This window comes from Thunnus albacares, chromosome 20, assembly GCF_914725855.1.
Source record: "Thunnus albacares chromosome 20, fThuAlb1.1, whole genome shotgun sequence".
Taxonomy (NCBI): domain Eukaryota; kingdom Metazoa; phylum Chordata; class Actinopteri; order Scombriformes; family Scombridae; genus Thunnus; species Thunnus albacares.
The window spans coordinates 21,130,600-21,146,685 of NC_058125.1; the positions used below are offsets into that span (position 1 = coordinate 21,130,600).

At 39.3% G+C, this 16,086-nt stretch overlaps 1 protein-coding gene across 2 annotated transcripts in view; it reads left to right on the forward strand.

Annotated features, from left to right (window-relative positions):
- The first annotated feature begins 6,664 nt into the window (after positions 1-6,664).
- The window catches only part of LOC122971352 (leucine zipper putative tumor suppressor 2 homolog), a 34,109-nt gene continuing 24,687 nt past the window's right edge, over positions 6,665-16,086 (forward strand). For both annotated transcript variants that reach the window (XM_044337956.1, XM_044337955.1), the window contains exon 1: positions 6,665-6,934. The gene's annotated coding sequence lies outside the window, so the exon portion shown is untranslated. The remainder of the gene's footprint in view (positions 6,935-16,086) is intronic.

Here is a 16,086-nt window from a genome sequence, read left to right on the forward strand (position 1 = left end):
CTCAAATTAGCCGTCTGCATGGCCACCTTCAAAAGAAGCCCCTCTCTGCCTAATCTTCTCAGACTGTGTGCACACACTGACTGTCTGCTTCATGAACGCCTGAACGCAGAAAACTAGAGCCAGTGGTCGCCCAGTGCAGCAGTTAATTGAAGCATTATCAGCATAAGCATGGTCAGTTAAGCTGATTATCTGACAGTGTAGTACCCTCCATCGAGAAACATATAAAATAAAGCCGTGCACATGTCGCTAATGCTGAATGTGATCATTTCAAAGCCATTTTCTGACTGCTGGGATACTGTTCAAACCAGCAAGCATGGATGGTAAAGAGTTCTTTGTGATCGATTGAATATTCCTCTCATAAAATGATTGCATTTTTAACTAAGCTCCTAAATTACAAAAGGACAATTGATAACAGGGATCAAAGTGAGTTCACTATTCCTTGGCACACTGATACTGAGATTAGATGGCTGAGGGAGTCTTTGGCACCTCCGGCAGCTCCAGCCTGTAATGACAAAAGATGTTGAATTCCTGCAGAAAACAAACACACAGAGCCAACATGAAACCATGCCAAAAATGTTGATATTCATATCAAGTGACATGTTCTGACAATAAATACATTACACACGGACAACATCTGTCTGTTGGAGATTAGTGACTGACAAAGACAAATAGAGCTGCATGTGTAGAACGTTACTGATTGCTTTGTTTTTACAAGACATATGGAGACATGTTCCATAATCGACTTGTTCATGATTAACAGGAGCATATAAACCATATGCTCCACTCAGCCGAAGGGCTAACTCTTCAGTGTGAGTGACAGCTTCGATGAAATTACATTTTACAGCTCGACAACGGCTGCTGTCCATCACAATTCTCAATTCCTTAACAGGAGAAAACACCTATCAGATATTGCTATATTCTGTACTGCCTCTCACATGCTGTCACATGGTTACCAGTTTATTTTACAGCAATTTTCAAAGCTTGCTTGCTAGGTTAGATAGTTTATCCATCTGTTCATCAAAAAGTACACTAAGACAGAACAATGTATGTATTGTGAGGCCGAGATGCACCTTTCAAACCTCTGAGCAAGAGCAGCATCACAAGTGTGTTTAGTGAAAACTTAACAGTCAGAACAGTGTTTCGTTTGAGTTCATCATACTGTCCCTCTTGTTATGAGTGAAGATGGGAGAGACAGATGGAGGACCCGGGTGCAGACTCAAGTTGAACAAAAAAAGTCTTTAATAAATCAAAGTTCAAAAACAGACTTACGTGTCCAAAAAGCCGGCAGGTCAAAAACAGTCGGAAGGTCCAAACCACAAGCAGGAGCAGATAATGAGAATACAAATGTCCATAGGAGCAACATTGTAATAAGACAGGTAAATGTACTGAGGAACAGGTGAGTGCGAAGGAGGAGCAGGGAAGAGCTGATAGGCTGAGGAAAACACTGAGAGCAGGGCAGGGCTAGCGAGGCTTGATGTGGGGCAGGTGTGGAGGGAAAAGCAGGAAACTGTTCAAACAGATGACAAAAACCCAGAAAAACACAATAAAACCAGACAGGACTGTGACGGGACCATGACACCTCTTCTTTATCAGTTTTATTTTTGGTAATAAATTGTCTGTCATAACTTGTATTTATGGTAATGGGCAGGTAATAAAGTCTGGAGAAACTCTGCAGTTCACATTCAGCAGCATCCTCACACATCGCTGAATACGGTTTAACACATTACGACATCCATGAGATTGATAACCTCTGTCTATGCTCTCTCTTCCTCCTTAATATTGCATTTCAATCTTCACTTCTCCTTATATACTCTGTTATTCTCTCTGTGTTTAGTCTACATCATATTAGATCTGCTACCTTTCATTCTTTAAATGATCTTAGCGTTAGAGGTATGGCCTTGTCTTGTTAGTTAGCTTTGTTAAAAAAAAAAAAATACGAGGGGAAATGATGGAAATATGTCCATGACTACATTGTTCTATCCCTGATAAGTCTGATATGCTTTATTTTAAAATATATTCATGTTGTCAATAAACCTTAACTTAAAGCTCAACTCCTAGCGTAGCCTAGCTTACTAGCTTAGCTTCTAGTCATCCACAATAAACATACATAGCCTTTCTAACTATATTACACTGGTTTGTGACTTTGCTCTCCTCTTTAAAGTAAATTCCAGCTTGCTAAGAATCCGGTCTTATTTTCATACTTTTGGCCTTTGTGTGTTTCTGTAATAATAATAAGTTTCTCGCTGAAACAAGGAAAAGCTAAAAATAGTTGGACAGGGCAAGAAACACGAGCAGTCAGATGATCAAGCTGGTTTTAAACAAACCCCGGGGTTAGCTAGACTTATTTAGAAGAGAAAACAAAGACAAACTATGAAATTGTTATCCGAACTGTCCAAAGTAAACACTGGAATCATGCAGTCATTCTGTTTGAGGGCCCACAGTTTCACAATCCACATGTTAATGTTCACAGAAAACTAAGTTGTTACCAGAAATGATCCGCTTTGGCTTCAATGTTAATGATCAAACCGCCCCCTACCAGTACCCATCTACAACTACTGTATAATTGACACTTATTAACACTAAATTGTATTTAATAGTAATAATAAACCAGAAAATGTCAGTGAAAAGGCTTTAAACTCAGGCTATATTTAACGTTAAGTAAAGGAAGCTCACACACATATAAATATTGTTTTTACTTACACTACTCAGCTCTTGATTTTTTGCAAAAAAAGCTGGAATTGTCCTTTAAGATAGACATGAAATCATCGGATTAAGTAAATACATTAGACTTTTTTCTTCAGCTTATGGTAACCGTCCACTTGTGTCTCTGTTGTAGTAACCTTTTCATTTAGTACTGAGTCACAGTCACTGTGCTGGGAGGCAGGTCACACTGTGAGCAGCAGATTAAGGTGACAGGCTGTTTGGGTTCAGGTGTCAGCAGGTCAATCCCCATGTTTCCCCTACTTGTCATTCATGCATTTTGTTTTGTTTGTCCTCCCTGCTGGGCATTGCTTTTCAGTGTTCGTGATTATGTGTTTCTTTGCAGGTGTAAATTCCTTTTATCTTGCCGACAGTAAGATTTCAGTCAACTGTTTTATAGTTTTTCTAAGTGCAAACCTGTAAATTAAAAATGCTGGGGGAAGAGCGCTGTTGAATAATAGTGGAAAAGCTCCAGGAAAGATATACAAGCAGAAGGATCTCGCTTGGTGCGTACTCTACTTCAAATACTGTACATCATGTAAATCAAATGCAAAGTGCACAAAAGGGAATATCAAGTAAGTACATGCATCATATTATAGTACAACTGGGAAAACCTAAAATTTCTTTCCCTGGCTTCCTCTGAACATGCCTAATGTATCATAATGGAAAGTACTGCAGTTTCACATTCAGGAAATGGACTCTCAAATTACTTAGCAGAGATCTAGGGGCCATTTATGAGTGAAATGAGTTGCAGCGTCACTGACCAATTACTTTTCACCGATTATCTCCATCCGGCATGTTTGTGAATAAAATGAGCTCACAGTGGACGCAGAGGAGAGGTCATTATCAGTCAACGCAGCATAATTGCAGATGGGCTGGCTGCTCTGGGCCATGATAGGCATCTTGTGCATGCACACCCCGGCCCAGCCAGGAGGCAGAGAGCACTGGGAACACAATGTCCCCGTGCTCGAGTGGCGAAGAGCAGACTCAGAGGTTTGATTTAGGGAGTCATTATCAACAGACACACTGCATTCAACCCACACACAATTATCAATTACTGTAACAATTCTCTAGTGGCCAGATAAGTGCCGGACAATTTTCCTCCTTTCCCATCAAGCCTGATTGCTGGAGCCCCACCAGCTTAACAGAGCGGCCCAGTCCAGTAAGTCCAATTTCCTCGCAAATGCAGTTCAGCGTGTTGAAAATTAAAGAAAAACTTAGGAAATGTGCTGCATAAACATAAAGTAAATAAGCCAACTAAGGCGAGCATGCAGGAGTGTGTGTTTGTGTTCAAAGGAAGTATGCTAATTTAATTAGCTGCCTCTTTACATGCAGGAAGTAGAAATTTAATTAATTGTTAATCCATCTGTAGTGATGCCGATGTTATCTGGATGATTTCACTTTTGTATTTTCAGTTGTTTTTTCTGTCTCTGCATGTGTAATGAAACCAGGCTACACAGTGGCTTTGCCCCAAAATAGAAAACAAAGCATTATTATATATATTTGTCAGTTTTATCTATTTTTAAAAACTGCAAACATATAAACTGGAGGAAAAGATCAAATGAAGAAATGTGACATTCATGCATAAAGATATATCTTGGTGTGAACTCTACTGCGAATACTGTAAATCAAATGCTAAACAAACTATCAAGGAATTACATGAATGCTATTAATACACACCTTAATACCTTAAAACTATCTTGCATTTATCTGCATAAGTCTGTATCATGATGAGAACGTCCTGCACGGTGACTTTACGCTATAACATAAAGTTTATTGTTTTAATTTAATCATATAACAATGAAATGTTCATGTATTAATGTCTATTTTAAACAGGATAACAAATTAGTTATTTTCTAAAAAATAAAAGCCAGTTTATTAGGTCTAAATTGCCAAAACTAATGGAGTCTAACACAACAAATGCCATAAATCCTGTCTTCACAAAGGTTATAATGTTGAGTTTTTATTCAAACTGTTTTACAGAGATGTTTTGGATCTGAGCGGTGTTTCTATCATTTTGTCCACCCCTTTTACATCAAAATCTGAACCTAATAACCTTCATGAAGGTGTTTTTTGTTGTTGTAGGGCTTTTGTATTAGGTAGGTAGACCTAAAAACTGGCAACTGAATGCATATAAAAATTAAAAAATAGACTTTCTATATAATGCATAATGTTTACTGTATGTGTTTTAAGTATTTTGACTTATGGAGTTTTGACAGGAGAGACTACGTAGAAAAAAAAAACAAAAAACATGTGACATTCATTGCCACAGTTATAAAAAAAAAACCTTGACTCTCTGTGGGACTATGCATATAGCCTTGTTTTACTCCTCTGGAGCAGCAGGGCTTGTCTGAGAGGGTTGAGGTTAGTCAGGTATGACCTCGTTTTACATATTTAGAATACAGAGCGAAGAACCGGTTGTGCTGGAACAGGCTGGGAATCTAGGGTACTTTATCTTCATCACAAACCATTGCACTGTAGGCCTCTGTAATCCTTTTACAACTCAACCACACTGCTTCAATCACTTTATGCAACTATTATTGGACACTACTCTATTATAATGTGTCTAACAGGCCCATATTGTGGTATTATAATACTCTGTGGTGTTTTTAGTGTCTATAGTATCCCTACACTGATTCTGCCCCTATATTCCTTTAAGATATTAAATGAAGTGAATAGTTTGCTCAGATGTTTTTATATTTTGTTAAAACTGATCATTTAATCATCATAAAGTCTACTGGGTCCAGTTAGTGTCCTGGCTTTAGAGCAGGATGTGAGCTGAAGTGTGTTACTACTACTGTGTGTGTGTGTGTGTGTGTGTGTGTGTGTGTGTGTGTGTGTGTGTGTATGTGTGTGTGTGTGTGTGTGAAGCACACCACACAAGCAGGACAAAACCGGAAGCTAGCGAGTTGTCATTCAAAATAAAAGTATGCAACTTAGTTATGGCACCATTATGTGTGCATGTCAATGCTGCAGGTCTAAAGGGAGCTTTATACCTTTATATACACTGAATGATTATGGTAAGAAAAACCCATTTCAATGCTCATATGGGTGTTTGACTGTTATTTTAAAGGACCAGTGTGTAGGATTTAGTGGCATCTAGCGGCGAGGTTGCAACCAACTGACAATGCCTCCCGTCACTCTCATGGATGTATAAAGATAATTGGATACAGCGTTAGAGGCGGGGCCTTATTCATTCCAGTAAAAGTTCAATGGCACATGAAATCAAAAAAGCCACTTCCTGCTGTAAAGAAATTGCCTGGATGAAAACATATTGCGCAGGCTCTATGGGCCGCATGCAACCATTGAGCATGCCAGCTGAGATGGCCAACTCCCAGTTTAGCCCTCCAGCTAAATCATCAGACCGAATGGATCAAATTCTGATAGTGAAACAAGTAATTTTGTGGAGGTTGTGATGCTCAAAAAAATGTATCTGCTGATTTTCAGACATCTCCTTCACAATGTAAGTCTATGGGAAAAAAGTCTTTTTGGCCAGCGTGCATCACATAATGTTGTAATTACACGTTGCACTGCGCGTTCCTGTATCCAGTTTTCTTTATACATCCATGGTCACCCCCCTTTACATGCATGTAGGAGAACCTACGATGGTTGTGAAACTTGCGATAAATGCGAAAGGCCCTCTTGAGAGCCTTCACATTTTGGTTTTGTCCATTCTGGGCTACTGTAAATACATGGCGGTGCAACATGGCAGCCTCTGTGGAAGAGGACCTGCTCCCTATATAGATATAAAGGGCTAATTATACATTAATTAAAGTACACTTATGAATATTGTATATATATATTCTGCCAAGTCTTTTCTGCTAGATGCCACTAAACTCTACACACTGTACCTTTAAGACAGACTTGGAAAAAAATGTGAACTCATCCTTTAAGGTAAAAAAAAATAAAATAAAAAAATAAAAATTAGGCTATCTTATTTTGACAGCCATAACCGGATGTAGCCGTTGCTATTGTTGCTAGCTTGTCTGTGTCTCTTTAACACGAGCAGCGTCTATTCAGACCTCCGCACAACAACAAACGCGCTTTACGCGGCAGGAAGAGACCCAAGAAGGAGAAAGAAAGATATTTAACATGTAGTTTTTGTCAGCAGACACCTTCGAAAAGTTAACAGTCTGTGGATAAGAGGATTTTTTAAAAACGGGACAAAGAGACCGTCGCATCCAGATTTTCTCGGCAGACTTTACAGAGCAGAGCAGACTGTCCAACATACATGGTAGGTTTGTTTTTTTTTTACTGGGTTTACTGTTGTTTTAATTAACTTAAGAATAATATAATTATTGATTTAAAATGTTTTTAACGACGTTGTAACTGCAGTAGTACAAATGTGCCGTGTTGTTGTGTTTTGTAACTTGAAAGCAATATATATAAAATCACCTTTTCGTCTCTCTGCACAGGTGTGAAGGTTAAATTAATCACTCTGGTTGGTCATGTGTGTGTTTTTCTGCCCTTCAAGCAAATATAACCAGTTAATATTACTTCATGGAGGAAATTAAGCGTCTTTTTCTACAAGTAGTGCTCCAAACTAAGTCTTTTACCATGTAAAATACTACCTGGGGGCCCCTGGAGTTAGTGTTTTTTTTTTCTGTCAGATCAGATGTGGTCCAATCTAAAAAGCCACAGTTCCCTTTCATCATTATGTGCATCAGACATGACAGGTTGAGTGGGTTTAGACATAACAAAGTGCCTCCTACACTATATCCAGACTCATTTCCTGCTCAGACTTCCAACTTCAGTCCAGATTACGACCCAACAATTTCCTTATCATGGACCTTCAGCATGTTTCTCCACCTCCCTCCTTAAAACAAATCTTACTGCCTTTTTATCTTATCAGTGGTTTTAAACAAGCTAAATGCAAGCCTAGACAGTTCATGCTTTATATGCATGTTGTAGGAATGTGTGTCAGACTGCACAGACTATAAAACACTCCTGCTTTCTTAAGAGTTGTCACACTATCAAAATATGTTTTTAGTCTTGGACAGTTTGCTCAGGGTTTTGTTGGCTTCTGAAGTGGGGAAATATGAAAGAAAATCCTTAAACTTCCTTAAACCAGGCATCATTTGGGATTTGAAATCCATGTCTGCTCCATAGATAATAAACAGGGGTCATTGAGTCATTGTTTTTAAATTAAGAAATGCTAAAAGTCTCTCTTTTCACCTTATCAAATATGAATATTTTCTGTTTTATCTTCTTCTCTGGTATATGTTTGGGTTATGGATTGTTGATCCAGACAAAACAAGACATCTCAGGTTGCATCTTGGGCTTTGTTTCACATTTTTCACCTTTTTATGGCATTTTTCAGACCAAACGACTACTAGATTGATCCAAAAATAATCGTCAGATTAATCTATAATGAGGATAATCTTAAATTGCAGCCCTAATGAATATAAAATAATAATATTCTCTTGTTCATGGATGAATCATTCTTCACTTCTTTCTGGTCTTCACAGATGTTTTATAGCCCAAACATTTTTTTAAACCAGGACTTAAACGTCTTTTAGTTGCAAGAGCTCACCATAATCTTCCCATTCACTGCCTGTTGGGACAGTGGCAGATTTTACAACCCAGTGACAACACAAAACAATCCACGGTCTCTATTTTCTAGCTTGAGAGAGAGAGAGAGCAGTTCACTTTCACTGAACAGCCCTGTGGCGCAGCAATAACATGTGTGAATTCTTAAAATGAATGGCATTCCCCCTCTGACGCCGTCTCGGCTCCACACAGAGCTACTTTTCTCAGAAATGATTGCACTGCCAGGTGAGCTGTGAGACCGGGAACTCCACGGTTTGTGTTTTACCAGGAGAGGAAACAAGAATATAACTCGGTGTTAAACTCACGAAAGTTTGCTTGTTGGTAAATTGAATTTCTATTAAGTGGGATTTATGAGTTCATATGCGCACAGCAGCTCTGTGGTGTGTTAATACACCCAAAATTCCCAGGAGTGCTCATTTAGGTAATGAGGTTAAAAAAAGCACCATCTATTTTTGTATGCAGCCGCCTCATCTGTAAACAAAAGGCCAAATACTTGGAACAAGATGATAACATGACAAAGGCGAACAAACGAACCTCCAGCCCCCCCCCCCCGACTAGACCCCTCCACCCCCCCCCCAACTCTGCAGGATGTCATATTCAAATTTCCTCAGCCTAAACACATGGGGGGGAGGTCAAATGCTTACCTCAGCAAGCTTGAAAAGATGATAATTTCTCAAGCGGTTTTCTTCGCACATGACAAGCTTCCGTCAAAAACTGTCAGAGGACGCTTTGTCAGCATATCAGGGTGTTAGCATCCAGCGTAGAGCGCTCCCCTGTTCTAGACACGTCCCTCAATGATTACATGACAGAAGGAATGTCTGCAGGCTTAGGGCTGGGTTTCATAGCATTTTATCAAATTTGAGTTCGATATTGAAACAGCTTATTGAATCAGTGTACTTTTGAATTTCTTATTGAATGTAATCAGGGAATCTGTTTGGGATGGAAGCAGCTTCTTTGTTCTTCTGAATGTTATCTTTATAAGGCTGTTTGCTCAGAAAAACGAGCAAGGAGATTAAAGATTCAATGAAAGAGCTTAACAAATATTAACCAATATTTTACCATTGTGGACCAGATTTAAAATCAGAGCCTGACACTTTGTTTGCAGTAAGTATGTTTATGGTTTATTAGCTACGAGTTCTGTTTTATATTTGTAGTTTTGGGAAATATTTGGGAACTTGGCATTCTTACTGCAGTTGTGTGGTATTATTACAAATGCTTTCGGTGTTACCTGCAGATAAAGTGGTTTAAAGTTTGTGACACCACAGAAAAATGCGTAGTTAACCACACAGCCAAATTTTGAATGAAAAATCTCCAAATATATAAAATTAGGTTTCATAATCGTGGAAAAAGAAGCAGTATTCTCTGCTCTGAAACGCTGGGGATGTGTCCTCTGAAGGCCTGACTGAACAACCTGTGAGTTAACAACGCTTGTACCAAACTCCCGTATAAACATACACAATCTAAAGTAGGCCTTGTTTGTAGCTGTAAAGCAAGCAACATGGGTGATATTTTAAAAATGAATTAACGTTAGGAGCCTCTGTTAAATTCAGCGGGGTTTAAAATAACTCCTTGATCTCTAACGTTGACCAAAAATGGCCCCATTCACCAGTAACAGCAGATTATCTGAAGTGACTCCCAGTTGTCTCTGATGGAAGTTTGTAAAACTACTTGGTGTAAAAATAATAACCATCAGTATGTGATCTCTAGTGTTTATATAGTGGTGGTGGTGGTGGTGGTGGGGGGGGGGGGGGTTATGCTAGTAACCCCTCTACGTCATCGAGCCACCATTTCAGGCCTGCCCAAAAAACCCTGAACAGAGAAATGGTGAAAAACAATTCAGCGCTCTAAATCCACAATTCCTGACCAACAGTCCACAACCCAAAGATATTCAGTTTACAACCATAAAAGACTGAAGAAACCAGAAAATATTCACATTTGAGGAGCAGGAACAAGAGGTGGACAATTTTCTGTCTATCAACTAATCAATTAATTGACCGATCATTGCGGCTTTAAAACTAAATATCTTTGAGTTGTTGACTGTTGCTCGGGACAGAAGAAGACATTTAATAACGTCACTTTAAGCTTTGGGAAACAGTGACTGACATTTTTCACCATTTTCTGACATTTTATCGACAAACAAACAACTTTCAAACGGACAAATTAATCAATACTGAGAATAATCCTTAGTCACAGCTCTGATACATTCCCTCGTGTTTCTTTACAGCATTACAACTCGCTATCTGCTCTGTTTGTTCTGGATTTTTGAACCTATTTACATTCGAGTCAGCGGACGTGAGATAGCGTCCCTTTGGACCACTCCCTCCTGTAGAAAATATGTGGCCTCTGATTCACGGTGGCAAATATGTACATACTGTTCTGGCCTCGACTATTAAATCCATTATCATCAACAGAGTCTCTGAAGTAGCAACATCTCTCCTCTTCATAAGATAAGAATTACTGTAGAGTCGTTCAAGTAAAGGACACTTATTGAAGAGCAGGTCTGAAAGCCTTGAGGTTCAGTGCGTGCATACAGAACATGTTCCTGTGGGTGTACGTCCTTGTGTGTGCAGTACATGGTTGTATCTTTTTAATTATCCATGTGTATGAACACAGCTTGTTGGTTTCTTAGGACTTTTGGGTATGAGGGAGACATGGAGGTGTGAGTATTTCATAATAGAGAACGTGTTTTTCTGTAAGCGATGCTACCTGTCTAGCGTGCCGCTGTGAATATTGCCCTTGAGCCGTTTAAACAGAAGGTCAAGTCCCTCCATTCTTTGCATTAGGCTGTGCAAACCATCTCCCCGAAGAACAAATAAAAAAAAAACTTTTTAGAAGACAAAGACAATAATGGGAACATGGTGGGAGGTGTGTTGCTGTCAGGCAACATAAAGACCGTGTTGTATTTTTAGTTTTCCTGAAGGCCCATCTTGTCAAATGAAATGCTTATTTAGTATTTTGTGGGTTTATGTTGTGTCCCATTTCGTCGCCGGTTGTGTGCTGTAATTAGTGATGCTGCACAGATTCCCAGACCTCAGTATGTAAAACGCTCCGAAATAATTGCTCTGTGACTTGGTGCGGCTTTTCAGACAATAAGCCGTGACGCAGAACGAGCTACAGGCTTATGTCTGTTTAGTCTCCACATGACAACAGAAGAAACACATCTCGAGTAAAAAAAGACCTCTTAAGATTGTGTCTTTAAACATCTTAAAACGTAATATCTGTTAACAGAAGACCTGCTGAAGGCTGTTTTTTTGCGGGCAGGTGAGGATTTCACGGATAGTTAGCAGACTGCTGGTTGTTAAAGATCTGCTGTAGTGTCAGAACACTGTATGACTCGGGCAATATGCTGAATCCACAACACATGCAGTGTGTTGACATAACAAAGGTTATGCACTGCAGTTAACCGTCAGCCTTCCTTTTTTAATTCCTTTTAGAGAAGGTCTGAATAGATTTTAATCTGCTTTCTAATGTTTCTTTAAACCTCTGTGGAAACTAGATAATGTTTACTGTGACGGGATGATTCAAATCTTTAAGTTGTTAGTCACAGAAAACAAGTCCACCGTACATCACAGTCATGAGTATGTATGATAGCCATCGGTTCTTGTAAACAGTCTTTGACCCTCGTCTGCCGGGTACACGTGTCTGTAAATAACACGGAGGCGATTCTTGTTCCTCTTACCTTGTCAACACAAATCAGTGACTGAACCACCTTTGTCACATGTGGTTACATCAAATTTTCTCTCGTTTAATCAGTTCATCCTGTCCTTTCATTCCATGCAACACTTTGTAAACTCTGTTCAAGAAAGATTATTATAAACTAGGAGTGGCTGATGTGGTCACTGAGGAAAAATCCTGTGCTGCGTGCGTTTCTCCCCACTCAGAAATGATTTCAGATGATTTCGCAACATAACAATAATTCAGCCTTTCAGACCAAGACACACAAACATTTAAAGGTACCCCGTGTAGTTTTCTCGTAAACAAACACGGAAATGTTTACTTTCGCTGATTCGCACAAAAACACATTGTTTGTATGCTCGAGGCCGAACAAATATGCCGAATGGATTTTTGTGCTCACAAAAAAAACAAGCAGATGTTTTTTAGAAAAATATTTTGATGTCAACGTTGTCCAGCACTTCTTCCCTGCTGTTTTCTGGCGTATTGCGACATTTTGTTGGCGCGTCACCACCACCAACTTTCAATCAGTGGAATAGCATGAACCTGAGCGATGTCCTAGAGCTTTAATTTTATTTTATAGACGTATATGTATCACTACTCGTGTGATTTATGTGTGTGGAAGTAGAGCATGAGATGCAAACAAAACAGGGATCTGCTCCATGACACCAGTAGTGATCAAACTCTCCACTGAGTGTCTTTAATCTCTCTCATGACACAGTATTATGATAACTAACGACCCAGACAGATCTCTCTCTCTTGTGTCATATCATAATACCAGATTTAAATATCTCTCAGCTCTAATCCAGATTTTTTTCTTCAGTGATCTGCAACTGCAAATCTTTCCCATTCTTCTACCTCCCTCACAGACTCGCTGGCTTCTCTCCTCCCCAGGATCGGTTTAGTATTCTTAGATTCATAGCCAGCTCTGAGTCTTGTGCACAGCTGGACTGCACAGCTGTTTTAGGGGCACTGGGAGTCAGGGGCCAGGGTTTTAGAGACACCCCCCCCCCCCCTCCCGATCCCTGAGCCTAGAAACAGATCAGGACTCTGTCTAATCTGGAGCAGGTAACGTCTTTTGAAGAATACAGACGATAGAAAGTATTTAGAGGTTTTACTGACAGATGCATAACACAAATTCAAATTCAAATTCAAATAAGCTTATTTGAGTTTGAAAAAAACAACAACAATTTTTTGCATAACACACACTATTTTATACACATAAAATGCACACATTTTTGACTAGGTGCATGCGTAACCCTTTAACACAGAAGTATAAATCCAGTTTTAGTGGCCTGGATATTTAGTCGACAGTGTGTTTAAATCTCCTCTAATGACAATATAGTACTGTTTAATTGGACTTTTTTCACAAGTCACAGTAGGAAAAGAACAGGTGTAAACAAGTTATGATGAAAAATATAAAACAGAGTTGAGCAAAGAGCTAATTATATCATCACTATCCCTGTAATCTGAAAATACCGCTGAAGCAACGTGTTTGATTATAATAAGCTTTATTTTACAAAATAGTCAATGCAGACGTCATCTGCTGTATTTATCAAGGCAAGTTTATTTGTAGAGCACATTTCAACAACAAGGCATTTCAGAGTGCTTTACATAGAGCATAAAAGGCATCAAGACAGAATATAAAAGCAACGCAAGGCAATGTTAAGAGACATTTAAATACAGTTTAAAAAGTATTAAATTTGGAAATAAAAAGAAGCTAAAATAGAATAGGACAGTCACTCAAACGACCAAACGCAACAAATGAAAACTATGTTCTTCCATCATGTGACATCAGTGAAACTAAATTTCCATGTGAAGATGGTCATCGGTAGAATAACCAGGCACCTAAATATGAAGATGAATCAATAAAGGCACCTTCTTGATTTAATTTTATTCTGGCACAAATAAGGAATAAAGTTGATTTGTTGAAAAGTACCACCACGATGAAGAGGTACAGAGGAATAAGGAGTTAGGAATAATAAGTGTTACCTTATTGCCCTGTCTGGCTGAATTTGGCTCTTAAAGACCACAGAGCTGTAGTGAAAGTACAAAGATGAATGAAATACTCGCCGCCTGTAGAGCAGTCAGGGTTGTTTTATATCTTTAGTATGACGGGAAGTGAAAATGATGCTACCAGCGTTCATCCCTTGAATACTGATGACCACCACACAATAGAAGAACTCACCTCCTTGTACATTTCCAGCATGCTGTATAAATATATAGAGATGTTTTTACTCAATCACTGCTCCCACCAGTATAACCACATTCATTTTTTTTTTTTAAATCTCTTCCAAATGTTTGCCCTTTTTCTTTCCTCAGACATGTCTGACATTGTTGCATCTTTTTCCTGCAGCCACTTTGAAAGTGGACCCCAAGGAACCACCGCAGCAGTGATTAGATTTACAGTTTCGTAAACAGCTCTGATAAGATGCCAGAATGGCCGGACTTCGTTGCCTTCATGGCAAAGTCAGCTTTATCGACATCGCACATCAATGGGGAGGGAAAAAAAAGTGTCCTTGGAGGGAGAGAGAGAGGGACGGAGGGAGGGAGGGGGACACTTTTTATCCTGGATAATGTTGAAGGTGTCAACTGAAGTCATCGAATTACTCATACTGCGTCAGGTATTCTGATGTGTGCTTTTATTTATTTCAGAATGATAAAACATTCCTCTGACTGATGGAAAGAGAAGTACATTATAGCTGCTCGGATTACATCGACTCAGACCTTCAGGGTTAGTCGGAGGACACGGGCACGATATTGTCATCTTTGGCCTTGTGCCCGAGTCTGAGCTTATTTTTTTTTGTGTGTGTATTTACGTTGAAAAGTAAGTCGTGTCGGGAAGGATATTTCACACAGCATGTACATGCAGCGTGTTGCATCATCTGTTGTCACTTGTGGATGATTATGTGCTCTAAAAAAAGACGGCGAGCTCTGTTCCCATGAGCAGCGGTGACTGGCGGTGGTAGTTAGTGTGATTATGACATTCACAGCTGCTGCTGCAGGGAGGCGCATATGTGCTAATGTACAGCACAGACCTGAAGCCTCCCTGACTCCTACTTCATGTCTCTCATTCCCTTGTTGCTCTCACACTCTTTTCTCCTCTCTCTCACCACCGCTCGTTTTCCCACTTACTTACTCTTCAGCTGTGTCAACCGCCTTGGTATCCTGCTGTAATCCATCTCGCACCCTCCGACTGCGGTGCAGGCCCAGAGCTATTCTCACAGACTGCGGTCAGGAACATGAGAAAACAGTGAAATAGAAAAGCAAACAGGTCAGCAATTTTGAGATAGAGTTGTCCCAAACAGAACACATCCCTGCAGCACATAAGTCATTTTTCACTATGTTATAGGAAAGGATTCGATTAATCAAGAAAATAATCAGCAGATTGATCAAAAATGAAAATAAAGGTTAGTTGTGGCCCTAAATGCATTTGTGATGCAATCGCATTGCTTAGAAATAAACCAATGAAACTACAAAGTCAGTGACTATGAATCTTTGAATTGAATTGAGCAAAACTATTGGAATCAGAAAAGTAATTCATAATTTCCACCTCTAACTAGCTGTAGTCATGTGCACACAGTGTGAGATTATTGTTGACAGTTTACTTTGAAATAAAGTGTGTAGCATAATCTGGCTAAACTGCTTGGTTACTACTCATGTTTCTCTCCCCATCTGACTTGTTGCTGTCTTCCCAGATCTCAGATATTACTTTGGTGAATACAAATCAATCATAACCGATAGAGAGGATGGCCAGAATTATGAAAATAAGTTGTAATAAACAGGATTATCCTTTACGTTTTAAATCTCCCTTCATTTCTTCCTCTCTTCTCTTCTCTGTTTCAATCTCTGTCTAAGTTTTTCTTCACTTTTGCCATCATTTCCTCTTTTCGTTCACTCTCACCCAACAAGGTCATAATACTCTTTCTTTCTTTCTTTCTTTCTTTCCCTGACAGGTTTTCATAAATGGTCAAACTTGGCTGTTTCATTTCAATTTGAAACTCATGACCCAGAGTAATATGTCATCTGTCCGTCATGCGTCCTTTTGTTGTTTCTGAGGTTTAGAGCTGGGGATATCAGTCTCGGATGACAGATCCTCATTGTTCCTGACATTTTGTCCAGGCTGTCCTGAAAATCTTAAAAAACATTGTTTCAACTGTTCTG